The following is a 10,370-nucleotide window of genomic DNA, read 5'->3' as shown; positions in this document are numbered from 1 at the left end:
ATAAATCGACTCCTATTGGGGAGAGACATACTTTCTCCCTATAGCCCCATGTCAATTTGCCAGCCTCCACTACCACTTGGTAAGACCATGCCCAGACATTTTGTCCATGGTTCTTTGTCCAGGCTGTCTTCTTGAAGGCTTCTTTTTCTTTTATCCTCTTGGGAGTGAAGGTTAGCTCAACCCCTCTCTTAAGGAGACTTTATTTGTCTGCTTGTTGTATTTTAAGAAAGAGCTGAGAGTAAGGCAGAACCTCTGTTCCTTGGTTCGTCATCCCTATTCTCACAGGTAAGCAATCAAGAGCTTTCACATTTTTCCTGATCCCAAATAAAAATGAATTCATTTAAAAAGCCTTTAAAGTGGTCACAATAAAATTATTCTAAGGCACATGATCACAAACACATCCTCTAGACTTTCTTGCCAAAGAAGTTTAAAGCAACAAAACATGTCTGAGCTTTGGTTAGAAGTATACCTGAGCCAAGTTGCTGTTGAGCTGTATTATGTTCATTCAGCCTTTGACCAGGATCAATATTTGGGGAGAAGGGAAGTAGAATCTATGGCTCTTCCACACAACATACGCATAGCACATAGGCAATGAGATGCATTCAACTAGCATGGGGTGAATTGCAATGCAGTGTGGAAGGATGGCCCAAGTTTTACATTAAGCTCTGAACTGAGACTTGCCAAGTATTCTCTGCTGAAGATGAGCTGAGAGCCACTGAAAGTTTGAAAGAAGGTATCACAGTCCTACTAAATGTGCAGAATGAGATGCACGTTTTTAGACATGGATGTTATAGGAATTTATTTTGCTTGACTGTGCATATTTGTTAAAAGGGCTTTTGTTTTCTTTTTCTTTTTACTGGGGAGGAAGGGAAATGGGAGGAGAAAAAAAAATTTGATATTTTTTCAATGAAAATTAAGTATTGTTGGAGCGGCTAGGTGGCACCGTGAATAGAGCACTGGTCCTGGAGTCAGGAGAACCTGAGTTCAAATCTACCCTTAGATATTTAACACTTACTAGCTGTGTGACCTTGGGTAAGTCACTTAACCCCAATTGCCCTGCTTTCCCCCCTCCAAAAAGCAAAAAAATAAAATTAAGTATCATAGTCCTAGAAACAAATACTGACCACTGTTTGGAGAAAGACTAACTAAATTATAGTACATGACTGAAATTAGAATATTACTATGCTTCAAGAAATTATATGGTGACTGAAAAATTCCAAAAAATGTGGGAAGACTTAGATCAACTAATGAAAAATGAAGGATAACTAGGAAAGCAACAACACAAAGACAACAACGATGGAAATGGGAAGAAAAACAAGAACAAAACAAGTGAAAGTGAATGCTGCAAAACTAAAACAACAAAGCTCGGCCCTAAAGAAGAGATAGGAAAAGGCACCTCCCACCTTTTCCAGAGGAAGGGAGCTGTGACAATGAAATGCTGCAGACACTGTCAGGGTTTTTGATATATTGATTAACTTTGCTGAAAAATTTTTTCCTCTTTTTCCCCTTTATTATTAAATTGTTTTTGGAAGGGTGATTACATTGGAAAATCTCTAGGTGAAGTAAAAATAAAAGATTCAATTAAAATCTATTTTAAATAAGAATTTATTGTACTCAAAAGAGTCAACTTCTAGTCGTCCTTAATAATAATGAATATTTTTACACATAGAACTTTCCCCTATGATTATCCTGGGGGGAAGGCATTATCACACAAATATCATATCCATTTTAAAGATGAGGAAACTGAGAATGGAAGAGATTAAGTGACTTTCCCATCGTTAAATAGGTTTCAGACCTAGGCTATGGATTGTTGAAATCTATACCATTTCCCTAAGTCTCATTTCAGGTATTAACCTATACCTCCAACCAAGCCTTTTGCCAGAATCAAAGGCCACTTGGATTTGTGGAAACAACAGTTAAATAGCCAAAGGTGGGGAGCCAGAACAGAACTGCGATCAGCAGTGTTTGTCTGAGAAGCACAAAAAAAGCACCACGACATCAACTTATGAAGACAAATTCTGTTGGAGAGGGGGAAAGGCTCTAGCATACTATCCCATGAGGAAGACACCATGAGGCCATTGCTAAAGGGTCATCACTGAGGATAGGGAACAAAGTACAACTGGGTCATCTTGGTGGGGAAGGAGGGAAACACATCATCTGGTAGCCTCTTATTTTAACTAATTATTCTTATTTACTAGGTATTATGCTACTGAAGGACTGTAAATGCCAGTTTCCTCTGAATTTTAGCATCCTGGGAGGAGACCCTAGTGACTCCACCCTAGTTATGCTCTGAGTCAAAGAAAGAAAGGAAGAGAAGGTGATCTGATCCACAAAATGGGTATCAGGCTCTGAATACATGAAAGAAGTGGCTTGCTTTGCAAGAATCAAGAATCTATAAGATTACAACTAGGTGGAGCGAGGAAAGGCTTTATCCTCTTCTTCTCAACTGAGTTGTGAGACCCCCAAGTTTATTGCTGTTGTTCTGCTCCCCAAAATTATGTTGTATATTATGTGCATTGACTAATCTGTGTATATGTGGTTCCCCAGGTAGAACACAAAGTCTTTGAAGGCCAGAAACTTTCTGTCACCTGTGCTTAGCACAATTCCTGGTACATAGAGATAGCAACTGAAATTGATTTCAATGGCACCAGGAGCTTTCAGATAAGGAAAATATCTCTATCAATGCAAGTTGGAAACTTACGTGCAACTTCCAGTCTTGGAAAGTTGCCTAGAGCACTGAGAGGTTGCCCATGGTTCACACAGCCAGTGTGTGTAAGAAATATAACTTGAACCCAAGTTTTCTTCCTTCTGAGGCCAGCTCTCTAGCCATGAAACCACACTGTCTCTCATCTTGTCCATAGTAGGTATTTAATAGATGTTCACTTCATGCGATGAAAGAACAAGGGAGTATTCAGCACATGACTGGATGCAATCATTATGCGGGCAAGATGCTGAAGGATGCTCTTCTATCATCACTATCAACAACAGCAATTTTCATCAAGGACCCTCTGTATGTGTGAAACCACACTTAGCCTTTGATGATAGATTTAATTCATTTATTAAGCATCTACTGTATGCCAAGTGAGAGGCAGATGGGAAAGAGTAAATGGAGAGCTTCCTTTGAGGCAGGAATCCTTGGTTTCAGTACAGTGACTGTGTGACACTGGGCAGGACATTTTATCTCTTTGTGTTCTAGATACCTTTCTCAAGCTCCAGTTCCAGAGTAAGGGCTGTTTTACATTGGTAGAGGGAGTTTCCCTGCTGGGAGCACACTACCACATCTACGCAATCACAGGTTCAGTAAAAAAGAAGAGGCACTCAGATACCTAGATATGGACAAAAATGTAGAAGAACACTGCAAGGATTTGGAATTTGAAAATTAGGACCTATTCTTCTGTGGTGATTTAATATATCATTTAATAAACTACCTACTCTACACTGGGATTTGGGTTGCCTGCATTTTTTCCTTAAAATGAATAAGGGATTAAACCACTTTCCTTGGAAGATGTTTTAAACATAGAAGAAGAATATGACAACTAAAAATACTAGATTCTTGAAATGGCAAACCTAGAATGTAAAGTAAGTCCACATATTCAGGAATTCTTTTGAAGGATCTGAGATCTCACTGAGGTAGGAACTTCATCCATGGGTAGAGATTGCAGCATACCATCCCCAGCTTCTTGTCCTATGAGACCTGTCCTCCCATAAATCATCCATGGGATGTGAGGGGAAGGTCCCCCATGAATTCTAGGGGGTTCCCTCTCTGTCTTTCTCCCCTCCCCCTGTCTGTCTCTCTTTCCCCACTCAGTCTCTCACTCTGTCTCTGTTCTCTCTCCCTTACTTTGTCTCATCTTTTGTCTATCTTACTTCTCTTCTCTCTGGCTATCTGTATTCTCTCTGTCTATCTCTTTCTGCCATCCTGTCTCTCTCCTCTCTCCCTTTCCTTCTTTCGTCTCTCTCTCCCTTTTCCTCTCTCTCTATCTGTCTGTCTCTCTCTCTGATTCTCTCTCCTCTCTCCCCTCTCTTCTCTCTCCCTTTTCCTCTCTCTCTCTCCATGTCTGTCCATCTCTATCTTTCTCTGCCTTTCTGTCTCTTCAGTTCTCAATGGATTATCTCTGACAGCTCCAATAATAAAATTTGAATTGCCCGGCAGATGGCGCTTTCTCCCAAAGAGAAGTTACAAGCAACAACAGAAATGCAATCTAATTTAGAGCCATAGGACATCAGACCCAGCAGAAACCTTTGGTTTCAAATGATACTCTCTATGATCCATTTCATAGAGAAGAACACTGGGACCCACATGGATGTGGCAGGGTCACAGCTTCAGAACGAATGTGAAAAAGGAAGTTATTGCAGAGTGGGGCGGGGGGAACCTACATTTTTAAAGAAAGAAAATCTACCTGCATAGAAGCTATTCTAGATTCTCCCCTGTGACTCTGCCAGATACCCCAGAGCACCATGGTAAACCCAGTGCAGAGCGGTAGCAAACACGCCGGGTGTTACAGAGAAAATATTAGATGTGTATATGTATGCATATACCAATATACATACACACATATGCCAATACATCAGGGATCTGTGCTTTCATGGGTGCAAGACCTCTCTCCACCAGATACTTGCTTCTTGTTTGTAGGGCTGGTACAATAAAAATAGCAGACATTTATATCGTGCTTTAAAATTTATAAAGTATTTTACATAGAATATCTCATCTGAGTCTGAAGAAAAATAATCAGCATTTTCATTATTCCCACTTTACAGCTGGGGAAACTGAGGTTCAGGAAAATGGCATGACATTCATTGTCACACAGTTTGTAAAGATCAGAGCAGAATTTGAAGCCATGCTGAGTTTTGCCTCTGAAATATTCCAGTCCCTAAGAACCAAAAGTGACCAGATGCTAAATAACTGAGCAGATCATGTTAACCCAAGGAATAAGAACTTAGCTCTCTCCTCCTCAGCAAATCCTGCTGCCTGCCAGGACTGTTCTCCAAAGTCAAAAGTCACAGATGAGCTGTTGATTGGCTTTTGTGAAGACAGTTTCTCCAACTTGGAATTCTCTTATATTGATGAAATCACAGTCTGGACCATAGTCAGTACTGAAGCATGGTTCAGTGGAAGGAGTCTCTGGATTTGAAGCTGGTGATCTGGGTTCAAATCTGTGCTTTGTCACTCACTACCAGGATGATCGGTGACATTTTTACTGTAATACCACAGTACTATATATGTATACTGTAATACTGTAATACATGCAAGTTTGACATGAGTAATCCAGTCATTTTGGACTGAACTGGGTTTTTCATGATGCTACTGACCTTCTGGTTCTGTTTCCCTTTGAAGACAGTGACCAAAGTAGTTCCTGAAACATTGTAGGTATGAAATTGATTCATTGTGATACTGAAATAGGGATGTGTTAGTATATGTCTAATAATATTTTCTCAAGGAAAATTTGTTTTACTAATGATACACTTTAAAATTTAATCTGATTATTTTCTCTATCATTTTCTTAAGTCTGGAAAATCAACAGAACAATAAATCAAACCCTGATTTGTAGTATTTGTTGATTTCCAAGGTATAAATGCTCAGACTAAAAATTTGTCAGTCAGCTCTCAGGAACTGGTTTAAGCTGCCTCTGGCACATCCCTACCCAGGCAAGGCCTGAAAGTACGCAAATCACTGGAACAAGCAGGGGGCAAAGTTCAAGATGTTTTATCTTTTCAAGATAGTGATTGAATGTTCCCCTTTTCTCCCTCCACATCCCCTTGCCCCAATGGTTAACTATTTGCTGTAAGCACTGGGCTTACTGGTTTTTCCATTCAAAGCCATTCTCATTTATAGAAACAACCCCACTCCAGGATTCTTGCTTTCAGGTCTTCCATTCATCCTGATAGATTTTTTTTCTCAATGTAAAGAAAGAAATCCCCCAAAATCAAACGATTAAACACAAAAGAGGAGGGCCCACCTGGCTCTGTGTACTGACAGACTTTTTAGCTCCTAATAATGACATTAGGCACACAATTTGTCCTCTTGCATACTCTTTTTTTTTTTTTTTTGCTTTTTGGAGAGCAATTGGGGTTGTGACTTGCCCAAAGTCATATGGCTAGTAAGTGTGTTAAGTGTCTGAGGTCAGATTTGAACTCAGGTCCTTCTTACTCCAAGACTAATGCTCTATTCTCTGAGCCACCTAGCTGCCCCAAGCATACTTCCTTTTAATAGTAAACAGGAGGCAAGATAGAATTCACAGTTTCAAAGATTTGAACTATAAGTGATCAGAGGCTAAAGAACTAAGCAAATCATGTTAACCAAAGAATAAACCTCCAATTCTCTCCTGGTCAGCAAGGTCAGGGCCACTTTATATAAGCTTGTAGAGATGCATTCCCCACAGAATCCAGGATAAGGGGATAACAGGGTTAGTACCTTCACACAGACAAACACTCTTAAGATTACCGTGCTTGAAGAGGATGGGGCTGCATTTTCCTTTAGGGCCTCTTTGAGAGTATTCAATTAGGCTGCATTTTCCAAAAAAAGTTATTTTTAGAAGCAATTATGTTAAGGGCTTTGAGCTCCCTGGAGTCTAATCTCTAAGGATACTTCTTGGCTTAAAGCACTCTTAAGGGACTAAGTAATATTACCCTCCCATAAAAGCAAGATCTAACCCACACAATAAGAAAAGGAACCCTTGTATTTAAAGAGAGCTAAGGTTAATTTGGAAAACGCAGGGTGTGTCTGAACAAGAAGGCAACATCTCATCACAAGGATTTTTCCTTTCAGTATATAAAATCATAAAATCTTAAGAAGGTACATTAGAGATCATCTCATCTGAACTCCTATCCCTTGCAGAAATCTTTTTGTAGACAACATTCCTGATAGATGATCATGTAGCCTCTGTTTGAATGCTTTTGGTAACGGGGGACTCACTGCATTTGTCAGTGTTGCAGTATTAGAATTCTTCCTTATATTGAGCTAAAACTCTTTCTTTCTGTACTTTCTATGCATTTGTCTCAATTTCTTTTGGTCTTGCAGAGAATAAATCTAATCACTTTTTCTTTTGTAATGGAAAGAATCCTGAATCGAAAGAAAATTTGGATTGGAATTATGTTTCTGCAAGTAATTTCTAAGCCTCAGTTTTCTCATCTGTAAAAGAAAGCAAATTATAGTTCCGTACCGCACACGGTTGTTGTATAGATCAAATGAGGTGATGTATCCAAATGTGCTTGAAAAATTTTAAAATGGTGCATAAACATGGACTACTAGTATATCATACATTCAAAGACAGTGACCATTTATTCCTTATTTCTGTTATCAGGGTTAAATTTCACTGATTTCTTCCACCATTCCCCATATGCTGGGATTTTTAGTCTTTTCACCATCCAAATCACTCTGTTCTAAGCGTGAGGGAGAATGGTACAGTAGAAAGGACTGACTTTGAAATCAAAAGAATTGGTTTCCAAGCTCAACTTTGCTCCTTCCTACCTGTGTGGCCTTGAACAAATCACCTCCCCTCTCCCCTCTCTAAACCTCATTGTCTCCATCTGTAAAATATTGAATCTGCACAGCCTTAGATCCTAGGATATGCTCCAATTTTTCAATCTCTTTTATACTGTGGGGCCATAGGTGAGCAGACCAACATAGGGTATGGTGGCCTTGCCATCTTACTTCTTCCAGATGTTATCTTTCTATGTAAGCAGCCTTACATAATGTGCATATTTTAAATAGTCACATCATACTGTTGATTCATCGTAAATTTCCAGTCAACTTAAACCTCTCAGTCTTTTTTACCCAAGTCTTTCATGGGAAAAGATTTCTCTTCTTGGGTAGGGGCTATTTTTGCCTAAGTGCAGGACTTTACGTTTATGCCTAATCAGTTTCATCTTCTTAAATTTGGCTCATCACTGAAGCAAAGTCTTTTTATATCCTGATTCTGTCACCCAATATATTGTCTACCATTCCCTGGTCAGCAAAGTCTGGGTTGCTTTGTATAAGCTTGTAAAGACGCAATCTCCACAGAATCTGGGATAAAGGGACAACAGGGGGAAAGTACCTTCACAGACAGAAATACTCTTAAGATTCTGGTGTTTGAGTGGGATGGGGCTGCAGTTTCCTTAGGGACTCTTTGAGACTCAGCTTTGTGTCAGCTGAAGAAAACTGGTAATTATTTCTTTTATTTCATTATAATTAGAAGGCAGCTAAGTGGTGTAATGGATAGAGAGCTGGGTTCAAATCCAACCTTGGACATTTAGTAGCTGTGTGACCCTGGGCAGATCACTTGAACTCTTTTTTGCATTTTCTCCATCTGAAAAAATAGAGCTCATACTAGCACTTACCTCCCAGGATTGTTGTAAGGATCAAATGAGATATTTATAAAGTGCCCAGCACTGTGCACATAGTAGATACTTAATAAATGTTGATTTCTTTCCTCTTCCTTTTATCTAAGTCAATGATGAAAATGCTGAATAAGAGAGCCTTTTACCTCCAGTTTGACATTCATCCATGTATTAGTCAGCACTTCAGCATGGTACACATGGGAAGAACTCTGGATTTGGAGTCAGAGAATCTGGGTTCAAGTTCTGACTCTGACACTCACTACTTAAGTGATCACAGGAAAGTGATCTAGACTTCAGCCTCATTACTTGTAAAATGAGGTTCTTGAATTAGGTAAACTCAGGGCCTTACTGTCCCTTCTAGCTCTAAATCTATGATGGTATGCATCTATCTTCCCAGGTTCATGACCTTAAAGTCATCCTGACTCTGCTCTCTGTCTCTGTCTCTGTCTCTGTCTCTCTCCTCTCCTCTCCTCTCCTGTCCTCTCCTCTCCTGTCCTCTCCTCTCCTTCTCTCTGCTCTCTCTCTCCCAACCAATTATCAACTCCTGTTGCCTCTAGAGACCCCTCATGTACTGAAAGGCACTATGTGTGGCAAAGGCTGTTTTTGCATGGCTTAATGGGAGGCAGAATAGATATCTCTAACTCTTCTCTCCCCACCCTTTTCCAAGGGAGACTAATTCCTGTCAGGAAGGAAAGCAGGAAATAGGGGCCAAAAGTCACCACTCAGTTCTCATCATAGAAAGGGCTAGAAGGATATCTGCCTGCTCCCTTAAATTTTGCTCATCTAGGAGATATGATCAGGTTCCATCTAGTTTCTGATAGAAGTTTCACTAAATTGGGAGAAGGAGGAGGACCCTAAGCTCTATATCCAAGGCTTGACCCCTTTCCCACCAAATAATCAATTCCACAATGAACACACAGCTAATTGTAAAGAAACCCATTTATGCAAATTATAGCAAAACAAAATGAAGAAAATATCTGGGAGTCTATCTACCAAGACACACCTGGAACTATATGAATCCAACTACGAAACACTGTAAAAAAGAGAACTACATGATTGCTGAAATATTAATTATTCATGGGTAGGTCAATACAATACAATTAAAAATGAAATATTACCAAGATTAACTTACTTACTCAGTGTCAAACTAAGAAAGGATCATTTCATATAGGTAGAAAAATAGTAACTAAATTAATATTGAGGGACAAATGTCAAGAATTTCAAGAGGAAGATGGCAGAGTAGAAAAAGGACCTCCCCGCTGTTCCGGCTTCCACCTTCCCCGATCCATGTAAAAAGGAAACTTTAAACAAACTTTGGAGCTGCAGAACCCACAAAATGACACAGAGAAGCTAACCTCCCACTGAGGACAACCCAGCAGGCTGGCAGGAATCGGCCAGTGCAGTGCTCTGGGAGCCGAGCCCAACCCCATGCCAAGGCCCCAGGGCAGGCCTGACCAGCCGCAGGCAAGAGGGACTCCAGATAAGCAGCAGCTGTGGCCGTTTCCAGATTTATCAACACATAGATGCAAAGGAAAAAGTGAGAGCTCAGTGCAGTCTGGACTTTGGAACCCAGTAAGTGGGAGTCCATGGCTTTTGCCCCCGGGGCAAAAAGACACTAAGCCGCTGGCAGAGCCAGCCAGCACCACAGGGCAGCTTCAGCTCCTGGCCTGCAGAGTGTAGGGGGACCAAACCTGAGGGATAATTGCTCTTGTTTTAACCTGCTTGGATCTGGATTGCAGTCTAGGGTGGAGGTCCTGGGGTTTGTGTCCAGCTTGCCAGAGCATGTGGAGACCTCAGAGAGGGCACCCATCTAATACCTCTGGCAGCTGAGAAAACCCCAGGGATGAAATTTGGGACGAAAGCTCCCTGTCTGGTGGCAGAGTACTACTGTGGCAAAAAGCCCAGGAGTCAAGTGATTGAGGGGCGACATGACCAGGCAAAGGAAACAAAGCAGACAGAAGATTCCAACACTGGGCTCCTATTTTGGGGACAAAAAGGAGCAAAGCATGGAATAGGAGGAAGACAGTGAAGTCAGAACTCCTGCACCAAAA

Source organism: Petaurus breviceps, unplaced genomic scaffold (assembly GCF_028583685.1).
Source record: "Petaurus breviceps papuanus isolate PSGF00001 unplaced genomic scaffold, PetGlider_PUasm1.0 76, whole genome shotgun sequence".
NCBI classification, from domain to species: Eukaryota; Metazoa; Chordata; class Mammalia; order Diprotodontia; family Petauridae; genus Petaurus; species Petaurus breviceps.
The sequence above is the reverse complement of the archived record's forward strand: the minus strand, read 5'-3'. Positions refer to the sequence as shown.